We start from the raw sequence: 11,921 nt of genomic DNA on the forward strand, positions 1-11,921 counted from the left end.
CAATTAGTTTGTTCAATTCATTATTAATATCAATTATATAGACAATAGAGGCGGAATCTCATGTTTTAATCTATTACTCGGTCTCATTGTATTTTAAGCATCAATTTTCTTTTAAAGTTGAGTTTACAATAATGAATTCTATTAACTATCTTTTTTGAGAGTATACGTTCAATAGTAATTCAGTTAAGGGCATTTTCTAATTAAAGAGAATATATCCTTTAAAATTTAAACATATTCAAACATGTTTCAAACTATTTCAACATCGACTCACCTTTAAGGAAACCCCATTTATATAAACAAATCATCATTTGATTGATGTCAAGCATAATTTATTTTAAAACAACATTCGTGGATGCAATTTACTAAAATCTTTAGTTGCTCAAGAAAGGAAATAATATTGCATTTCTGTTGTGACAAATTGTGCCTATTTCTCCAATTTCGGCTAAATGAAAAATATTCAAATTTTACCTTACTTGTTTTGTCAGGATGATATAATTGTAAATATCCAGAAATTTTTCACATATGCAATATTCATATACCTAACTTCCTCCCTGGCAAATATAAATGACTTATTCCCTATAAGAAGATGATAAAATCATGAATTACTTTAATCAGTTATTCCTAACCTGCAAATAAATTATAAATAAACTTCGTAATTCAAGAACACCTTCAAACATAAATCTAAACATTTACTTTATAATAAAACTTATATATATATAATAAAATATAATATAAAATATTAGTGAGTTTGAAAATGTGAAACCATATATCAATTAACATAAGAAGCAAAATTTGCTTAGTAATCTAAAGTATTCATAATTTAGTAATCATTTTTACAATGAACCTTAACCTGAAGATAGGTTAAACAAGTTATTGGTTCATTTTTATTCAATATATATATATATATATATATATATATATATACTTATATATATATATATATATATATATATATATATATATATATACATAAACAACGATGAATTTAAATATTTAAATATTTAAAATGAAATATGTAATTATACATATTTCATTTTAAAATGTTTTTTTTTGTTAAAAATTTAAGTTTGATTTTTTTTAGTGAATTTAGTGAAGTCGGTTCAATTTTTTTGTTAAAAATGTTTTATTTAAGCATACGTTATTCATTGTGAGATTTACAATGAAACGTGTATTGCAAGAATAAAAATGTGCATATCCCTATTCGCCTGACTTAGCTCCATTGAACTTGTGATTATTAATTTTATCTCAACATTGATTGGGTTTTCAGATTAATGCCTAATGGAAAAAAACTTTCAAAAAACCTTTGGGATGTCGAATTTAACATAAGCCTGAAAAAATAGAGTAACAGAGGATGAATTTTGAGGGTCAAATAAATTCGAAGATTTTAATTTAAATATTTTACTATTTTCAGGTCCCAGTATATCCTAGTTACATTAGTAAATTCAAATGGATTAGCATATTAGTTATTCCACTTTGTCAAATAAATTTGATTAATATTTTAAAGCAGGGAAATGTTTTTTAAACAAAAATTTCGTAGGAATGAGTAACGCTGAACATGTAAAAACATATAGCATTGATTCGGGCATAAAGTCCAAATTAACCGGAATATTAATAAACGTAGCGGTCTAATTGAAAACAAACAGGGAAAAGCCTTACGACTAACGGGATTATTTCCCATACGGCGGAGGCGGCGGCGTAATTGGGCTCTGCTCGTACGTTCCATTATTTGGACGGAACCACGACCCGTTTTATCTAACCCAATTTTTCCGGTGTAACGCAAGAAGTTGGAAATTTTGTTTGGCTTGTGCGCTTTTAAACTATCACCTTACTAATGCTCTCCCCGTTCTTGTGGTAAACCGCGATAATCAACGGTTCTCCAATAGACGCGAACCTTCAGAAGATTCTGCCTTTTAAAAAATAGCATTGATGCTTCTTACGAATAAAATGCAGTGTATTTTTAAGAAATGATTATTTATCTATTTAGAGAGAGTATCTTTTTTACGAGGCCCATTTAAGAAATTAGTTATTTATTAAATTAACGGTTACAATACAAGTATATTAGAATTATATGCTAGGTTTGAAGAAAAATGTTTTTGTTTGTAAGTATATGTTAGCATAGACAGAACTAGGGGTTTTATTTATTAGGTCATTTAAATGTGTTTAGAATATCTTGCGACGTGGAAAATGTATGAATTGAAAATACATACAAACACATGTTAGCAAAGAGCATGCTCAGTCTATCCAAAATATCAATGAACCCACTTGACCAAGATGTATAATGTATTGCCTGTTGCAGTTTGTAAATTCATTTTAATACCATTTCTTAAATAAAAAAAAAGCAATATAATTTTAGATCACCAAAAAGTATGTGTCTAGACACTTTGATATTAGTTATATTCAAGATTAAATTTATGAAATATATAAAAACAATGATTAGTATTTTCAGTATAGAGAAAATTTAATACAATTATTTCAAAGAACACGATTATTATGAAAAATACCCATAGAAACCTTAGGAACAGGGATAGGAAAAAATAGGAAAGGATATAGGTCATACCTTCAAATACTGTTAGAAAACATAAAATGGTCAAATGCAACTTCTAGGCATAGTTTTTAAAAGAATGCAATTTTTGAAAACTTATAATAAAATTAAGCAAGACGCTAATGAAAACGGGTATAAAGATAGCAAAAGTGGATGGAAGATATTAATCGGTTTTGTAAATCATAATATTTTTTAATAATTTATTGCAGATATATTCTAATCAAAGCAGCAGGAATCTAACAAAAAGATCCCAACAAGTGGTTCGCAGAGGCTATAATTAAGTTGAAATTGAATGGTTTGCAAAACATAAATTAAGTTTTGAACATACCATGTTAAAGAAAGAATTTCAAGAATACCAAGTTGTTTCCGCTTGGCTAGTATATGCTTCTTCCAATTTAGGCGTCAATCTAGGTGCATACCAAGATATTTAGCATCCTCTGCTTGTGGGAGTTGACATTTATTGATATAGACTGGTGTATATGTTCTACGAAGCGTAAAAGTTATATACCGGATTTTTTTCGTTAGCTTTTATACGCCATCTTTTCAGCCACATTTGTATTTGAGTTATGTGTATTTATAGGTTAATTGATGCTATGGCTGGATCTTTATGAGAGCCTAAGACTATCATGTCGTCTGCGTAAGTTGCCATAGTGGGTATTTTTGTTGTAGGTAGATCAGCTGTGTACCGAAGATATAGTACTGGACCCAATATACTACCTTGGGGAAGATAGATCCTAGATATATTACATGTAAATGGTATGTAGATAATATTACATGTAAATGTATGTTCATTGCCTTGCTTTACTGTAAAATGAAGATCTGTGAGGTAAGATTTTAGTAGCTTATAATCCGGATGAGAGAGGAGTTTCTTTAATATGACCTGCAATCCCGTATGCCATACTTTATCAAAAGGTAGGTCTAGGAATGTAGCTGAACAATATCTTTTGGCGTTTAAGCCCATATTTATTCTGTTATCAAGTTTATATAATTGTTCTATTATTCCATGCTTATTGCGAAACGCAAACTTGTGTTCTGGAATGATCTGAAATACATTAATTCAATATAGAATTGAGAATTAGGTTGATTAGGTCTCCAAGCAATACCATGGATGGTTCAGAAAAGAGTGCAATGTAAATATAATAAACTAACTCTGATCTACAAACCATTGTGGCTGCTTAATTGGCCATATATTAAGTCGTTCAATAACTATGTATTAGATGTACTATAATGTTAAAATAAATTATATTTCCTAACTTTAATGTTTCATAATTTTTTTTACATTAGAATGTAGTTATCAAAGGTAAAATAAACCAAAAGTCAAAGTTAAAGGCGGCAACATTGTGACATTTTGACGTCATACCTTGAGATGACGTAAGTTTACAGCTACTTTGGGTAGACACAAAATTCTTCATACATCCAGAATGGGTGAAGCCGCTAGGCGCTAGAGAAAGCGTATAACAAGTTAAACCTGGCCGGCTTGGAGGCGCAGTGGTAAAGGCGATGGGACGGACCTCCTACTGTTGCGATAGCCGCGTGTTCGAATTCTGCTGGGGCATGGTCGTAAATTTATGTTTGTGATTGTTTAAAATTTGTGAATGTTCTAGGCAAGAGTGTAAAATTCGACAAGGAAAATGATCCCAGTCACGCCAGTAACCAGGCTGGGTAAGACCGGATGTCTTCTGGGATGATTTCTAAAGTTGATCACTCGCCAGTCGGTAGGCATAGTGCTGAGGACCGTGGTTCGGAGTCACGTTAAATTGTAGGCCCAGTCCAGATAACCCCATAGTTGGTAAAAGGAGACTTTAAAAGATATACAAAAAAAATTGAAACTGATATAGGACCCCCTTATTATGGCTCCAAGAGGACAAGCTGCCAATGAATATCCCAGTATTCTAAGATTGTAGACGTTAGAAGAATACTTTACTATCTGATAATCTGAGCTAATCGAGCTGCAGAAAACCAACCTTCTCAATGACCATCAAGAACCTGAGGGAGAAGCTTCAGTGATAAAAATAGATATAAAAGTAAAAGTCAATTCATACTTATTCTCCATCATACGTACCGCTTTGTAATAGTAATTGATTCTTATATATATCTTTCTTTGTACATTTTATTTTCTTTTTCCTTATTTTTTTTTTCTTCTTTTTTCATATTTTTAATTACTAATTATATTATTCATTAAGTAAACTCATCTTTCACAATAGTGCATTTGCACCATTGTTTTACTTTTTTACTTCAACTTGAAGAAAAAGGCGGCTGAAGGTCGTCGAATACTGTGTGAAACTTACAATCATGCTACGTGCTATATTAAAAGTGGTGATTTTGATACCAAATTTTTGCTGAATAAAACAATAATGGAGATTGCGATAATACGACTAGAGATACAACAACGTTATTCTTCAGCATGACAACTCTCGGCCACATATTACAAAACCGGTGAAAACATACTTGGAATCATCAAAATGGGGGGTGCTACCCCAACCCGCTGTATTCGCCAGACATTGCTCCTTCTGAAGACTACTTATTCCGACATATGAGTCGTGACTTGTCTGAGCAGCGCTTTACTTCACTTCAGCATGAAGATGCTAAAAAAATGTGGATAGCCTCAAAAGATAAATCGTTCTTTCAAGATAGAATACGTAAATTTTCTGAAAGATGGAAAGAATTGGTGGCTATCGATGCGAATAAGTCTACAACGACGAAGTAATGAATTGACTTATAAGAGATGACTTTTTGGAGGCTGACACATAATTTCTTTCAGACTTTGTCACATTCTTCCTAATATTGAGAATATTTAGAATATGGTTATGTATGAAGTAAAATATATCTAAAGCAGTTTTATTATTGTATTGTTACTAGTCGTTATCGACTAGCCTACAATTTGTATTTACAAAACATAACTAGTTTAACATATTAGAGAACCCATTAACTTGGTGTTTATAGTAATAATGCGCATACTTAATAATTAACCCATGATTGTATTAATATGAAAATGGAGTCTCTACTTATGCCACTTTTCCACTCTCTTGGTTATTTGAATAGCAGTCGACATTTGAAGCTAGAGAGTCAAGAGTCTCGAAGCTATCAAGCTGTATCTATTGCGCCTGTTACCCCCTTCGCGCAAAATGTAATCACGCCTGTTTTCTGATTCAATGAATAAGAGAAAAACCTTATATAAATATTCACCACACATACATTCATATTTATGACATTTTACACCACTTTTTGACATTTTTACCACCGCTTCCCTACCCCAAATCTTAGTTATTTTACGGGAAATGCTTCCCAGGGTTAATGAATGTTTACTAGAAATATTTGCAAATCCGTACATAATGGAGTACGGTTCTTCGAAATTATAACATTCTCTCTGGGTGGAGTATCGTATGATCATTCACGTTCAAGAGGTCGAATTAAAAAGACCTAGAAAAACTAGCGCCTTGAATCGCTGGTGATAACAATATAAACAAATAAAAGGACTCCATAGGCAATTTACTATGGGAGTTATCGAGGAAGTTCTCCAATAACGACAAGAGAATTAGTTTTTTATTTAAGAGAATATGGAAATCAAAACCAAGCCAAAGAAGAACAATAATGTTAGGGGAAATACTAAAACTAAAAACATTAAGAAAATTAAAGGTCCGCAGCTAGAGTGAACAATAACCATTATATCGAGGAAAGTACGGAGATGCTGCTGAAGTATGGAAGTACTACGAATGCAGAGATAATAAAATATAACAGCTAAAATACCATTGCCTAACAACATTAATTCTTGTTGACCTAAAGTTCTACCAAGTCAGGAAACAATTCAAATAAGAATTTTTTATCGTGTTGCGTTACAAATCTTACTTATTGTATTTTCTGTATAACAAACAGCGTGACAGGAAAAATTACGACTTGCAGTCAGTCGCTAAGTACACCAAAAAGTTTTATCTGTTCCGGGGTGCATCAATAATAAAGTCCTGGGGGACGACGGTCCCGTATTGTTTCTTCGTATTTTTAACTGAAATGAACTTTAGTTTATATCGATGCGAGAGCAGGAAAGTTTCCGGCGACTCAATAGCAAATAACAAAGTGCCGAAACTATTATTAACAGCCTTACAAGAATTTCCACTCCAGTAAATAACATCCAGCATTTCTCACTTTTTTTTATTTCGGTTTCTTTTCGGGGTAGTATTTTATCTTGTCAAATCCGTATTGTCGTTAACTCCGATGTTTTTGCCGCTTGTTTCTTCCGCCATCTCTCTCCCGTTCTCTCGCCGCACAACTTCTACAGGGTGATGAATCATCTACGACTTCTTTCAGGCCTACTAGATTTATCTCGGCTGACGACAGGAAACTATTAATGAAAGTTGCGACGATGACAGATATCTATTTTTAGATTTGTGTTGCGTGCAATGTTTCTTTGTAATTTACCAGATAGCTTAGATATCATTCATTGTGCCAAATCATATTTTAATACTTCTTTATTATTCGAGAATGTGTGGGAGAGAGAGAGAGAGAGAGAACGCGAGACAATTAACACTCATCACAAAGAAGTATTTCATGTAAATAAAATACACCATAAAAGTGTTCTACAAACAATACCAATTAACACTAGTTCTCTAGAATAAATGCAAACGAGCAGATTAAAAACATTACAAATGAATTACATACAATTTTTGTTGTAATTAATGGGGAACACATTTCTTTGGAGTGTTTTAGAGTATTCTACATAATCATACATGCTACTAATAAGTGTAAATTTAGTTAACTAGTTTTGTTATATTCGTAACCAAATTACATTTGTGATACAATTTGATAACCTTGTGAGGACCTATTGGCATTATTTTGACATGAAAGCAAATGACTAGCAGCTGCCGGTATATTGCAATATAACAGGTCAATTGAAAAGTCCCCGGCTTAACACATAGATGGCGCTACTACAATTAAATCTGTAGGAATGTTCGTCGGGTCGGTCAGTCGGTACGTGTGGCTATCGATGCGATTGTTTGTCCGAACACTCACTACTATTTTTTGAAGGAATTTGCACGAGAACTAAAAACACTGGTTGAAGAAATACTGATTTATTTCGATATTAAATTATACATGTGGTCGACGGGATATTATTGAATTGACAGGATATTACGTTAAGGTGAAAGCAGTACGGTAGCGCTGTGGAAGTGGTACTGTTACAAGGGGGTAGAGAAAAGAAAAGGAAAAGAGCGAAACGTCATCGTAATGGTCTTTTATAGCCTGGAACCGCATGGTACCAATTCACCGGCGTTGCCAACCTTTGAACTTGTTGTAGGTGAATGCGTGGTGGCCTGAAGTGTCGTGGCGGTCGCCACAAATCCATTTTTTTTTATCTAGCCCTAATCTTCAAAAGATGCATGTATAAATTTGACAGCTATTGGATCATTAGTTTGTTAGTTATAGCATTTTGAGAGAAGCAACTTTTGTAATTATAAAAAAATTGATAAAAAGGAATTTCGCGTGTTGATAAAATATTGCTTTTGAAGGGAAAAATACTATAACTATTTGAAGAGAAGAAGTTTTCGTCGAATGAAGAGGTGATTACCGAAACTGAGGCCTATTTTGAAGCAAAGGACAAATCGTACTACAAAAATGGTATAAAAAAGTTGGAGTGTCACTGTAATCATTGTATCCCCTTGAAGGGAATTATGTTGAATAAACAAAAACTAATTTTGGCAAAAAAATATTTTACTATGGTAGTCCGGGGACTTTTCAATTTATCTGTTAGTTACTGCGCTAGCATTTAATTAGAAAAATGTGTCTTTTGCGAGAACACACCTATAGACATGCGTGCGTTAGTGATAAGAAAACTGGGAAAATTCTCCATACATTCATCTCTTCCAAAATTTGTTCCAAAAAAAATCCAACTTCATAAAACAATTAGATCCAATAAAGAACTTTAAAGGACCATAGTTCTATACATAAGCGGCCTTCCAGACAGTTACATCCGGTATGGAATAGGTGTGTTAGTGAAACGCTGGACGAATGTGTCTTGCAGCTAAAGGCAATTATGCAGACCAAGAAAGTTTCACGTTACGCTCGTATTTTAATGTTGAACATTTAAAATTTTAACAAACATAAAAATTATTTTTAAAAATAAGCCTGTTATATTCAACATTTGAAAAAAAAATTTACATGTATTTTGATCAGCTATACCTATTTATTAATATATGAGATACCTACGTATAAAATAAAATAATAGTTTTCCTTTGAGTTACTGGGACGCTTCTCATTCATTAATTTCGTTTTTTAACTTGAAAAAATCTGCTGACAACTACCGACTACCGACAATCAGAAAACTGATATGACCCCCACAAGAATTAACTGTAAATCTTATTTCGAATTGTTTAAACATCTTGATTTCGCTGAGAAGCAATAAAATTTATGAACCTCCTAAGGGAAGAGAAGATCCACCACACATCAACATGAAACCGAAATATTACTGACCAAAAAATCTCTGTGTGTATGTGGTGTGACCAGCAAGGTGTGGTTACAAATTGTTAAAACCGAACAATATTGTTACAAGAGTCAATTTTAACGACATATTTAAAACGAAAGACCAGTAATATGACAAGTAATAGACTCAGAGGTATTATCTTGCATGACAAAACTCGACGACACGTTGCAAAAATTGTGAAGTTTACACTGTTGTGTCTCGAATAGGAAGTTCTATCACATCCATCATACTAACCAGGCATAACGCCTTCTCGTTATTAATTGATTGATCTGGAAGATTGATGCAACATGATTTAGTTGGCATATGATTTCTAAATGATGAAGAAGTCACTGCCAAACAACATCGTTCTTTCGACAAAGTTTGAAATAGTGTAATTTTGAAAGAGAGGTAAAATGCTCTAAATCTGTTCGTGTAGTTGTTTTGGTCACACTGGATGATTCGCATGAATATCGGTCTTATATATACATTGTTTTAATATTTTTTGCTTTAATCGCCAATGCAACGTGCATCGATGTATGAAATTCACTAATGTAAATATACAACGGTAAAAACTCCAACTAATTTGTGCATTTTCGATGATCGAATCGATATTTTACAAAACATCTTTCAATATTCCAAGAAGAAATAAAAATGTTAATATTTGGCCCAATATCGATATACTAAAAAAATAGTAGCAATATTTTTAATAGATTTTTGAAATTAACTACGAAATTGTACGATACTAAAATGTTAAAAGTTTACTCAAAATAATTTAAAGACTTTGTATAATGTTTTAAAAACTTAATATAATGTATGTTTTTTTTACCGATAGATTGGTCCAAAAAAAATTTCGTCCAAAAATATCCATAGTATAAATCATATATCAAATCAATATATCAACAACTAGTTGATTACTAGATGATATATTTTCGGCATCCCTAGCTTGTACATTGGTAATGCATTTCTCTGAACACCATTCTAACGTATTACTATTTTAACTACCTTTAATTATGTCTAATGTGTCTTATCAACCTAACGTCAATGTAAATAACAATGTTGATAAAAATTTGGGTAGCGCCCCATTTGTTTTGTTTATTGTATATGAATCCTTAATAATTTTGTTGTTTTTTCAGTTACCTAATAACATGGAAATTATATTTAATATAATCCGATCTATTTAGGCTTCTAACTGAACTCAATGAACATTCACTGCTATTCACACAAACGACCATGTATTCTCAAAGATATTAATTAAACACATGTCGTCAACAAGTTTCAATTAAATTCCACCATGGTTAGATTAAAATATATATATATATATATATATATATATATATATATATATATATATATATATATATATATATATATAAGCTAATAATCTAGAGCACCTGCTAAATGTGCATGCTTACACAGAGAATTCTTTACCATATACTCTAGAAAGCTGCATACATAAATCTTACATATTCTACAATATAGTGTTTTACAACTGTTCTCATAGATTTGATTTTTTATGTCTTTTTCTTATAATTTACTTCAAATTCGCCTGAATACTGTAAAACTGTATGGATTATGTGCCTTTTGTAATGTATCAATAACAATGGATAACCATGATGTTAATGTTCATGTTGTTTGAAGAGCATGATATTATTATCAAACTTCTTAAAATGACAGTAAAAGGGCCCAAGCATGCGTGTTGATTGACAACTAGCTTGACATTTCAATTGATTTCACAGACGCACGTTGTTGTTTACTAAAGTTGTGGTTACGAAATTATTTATAGGTTAATTTTATATTTGTAATATTCCATTAATGCAATATTATTATTTATTATTTAATTTCGAAAATTAGCGACAGACAATGTGAGAATAAGTGTATAAACTATTAATTATTAGTAAGATTAGAAGTTTACAAGAGTTGTGGTTATGAATCCATTTATAGGTGAATTTTATATTTACAACATTTCCTTGATGTAATTTAACTGCTTATTATTTAATTGAGAAAATTAGCGACAGACAATGCAGGAGTAAATGTATAGAGTATTAATTATTAGTAAAATAGTATAATTTTGGAACACTAATTTTGTAGATTGCTATGGAATACAGGTATATTTAGTAGAGGTAAACCCATAACTTTCTGATTTAACAGATAATTCAAAACATTAAAGAAGTAGTTGCATCCATTTTTAGAATAATGTAAATATAAGATTTAGTTAATAGAATGTGTGATATAAATTGATAACATAAGATTGAGCATAACATAACATAAGCTTTGTGAAGGTTTGTATAACTCTCTAGAGTAGATAAAAGTTGAAATAATATATCGTATAATAAATTCCATTACAATAAATTGAATAAAACAAAAAGGAAAAGTAATCTAAATAAGATACACACACAAACAATATAAAAAAAATATTTATTTTCACATAGTTTACTTAACACATATTTTAATGTTTTGTTTTAATATTTTATAAAATATTAAAATATGTGTTTTTATACATATATTAAACATATATTAAAATATATGTTGTATTAAAATTTAATATTTTTAATATTTTTTTATTAAACTGTATGAATTATATACTTATTTTTTGTTCTGTTTTTTAATTAGTCTCTCTTGAGAGTTATTTGGATTTAGGCGTTCAATATTAAAAATAATTTTCCATACTTTCAAATATTGCATTTTCTGTTTATTGCAGCAGTTTTTCAGAAGCAATGAGTTCGTATTTTTATTGTATCCTCAGCCTGTAAAAATAATATAAGCATAAAGTAATAGTTATTACTTATTACTATTACAATTATATTAGTACATACTTATACAAATAATTTCGAAATTCAACAATATGGAAATGAAACATTTTCTCTTTACAACCATCATGAAAACTCAACCAGACATCTGGTAAAGATCTGTGAAATCTATCAAGCTGGTCTA

The sequence above is a fragment of the Rhynchophorus ferrugineus genome, unplaced genomic scaffold (assembly GCF_030347505.1).
Source record: "Rhynchophorus ferrugineus isolate W39M unplaced genomic scaffold, kcgeb_rfMv2 rfM6, whole genome shotgun sequence".
Taxonomy (NCBI): Eukaryota; Metazoa; Arthropoda; class Insecta; order Coleoptera; family Curculionidae; genus Rhynchophorus; species Rhynchophorus ferrugineus.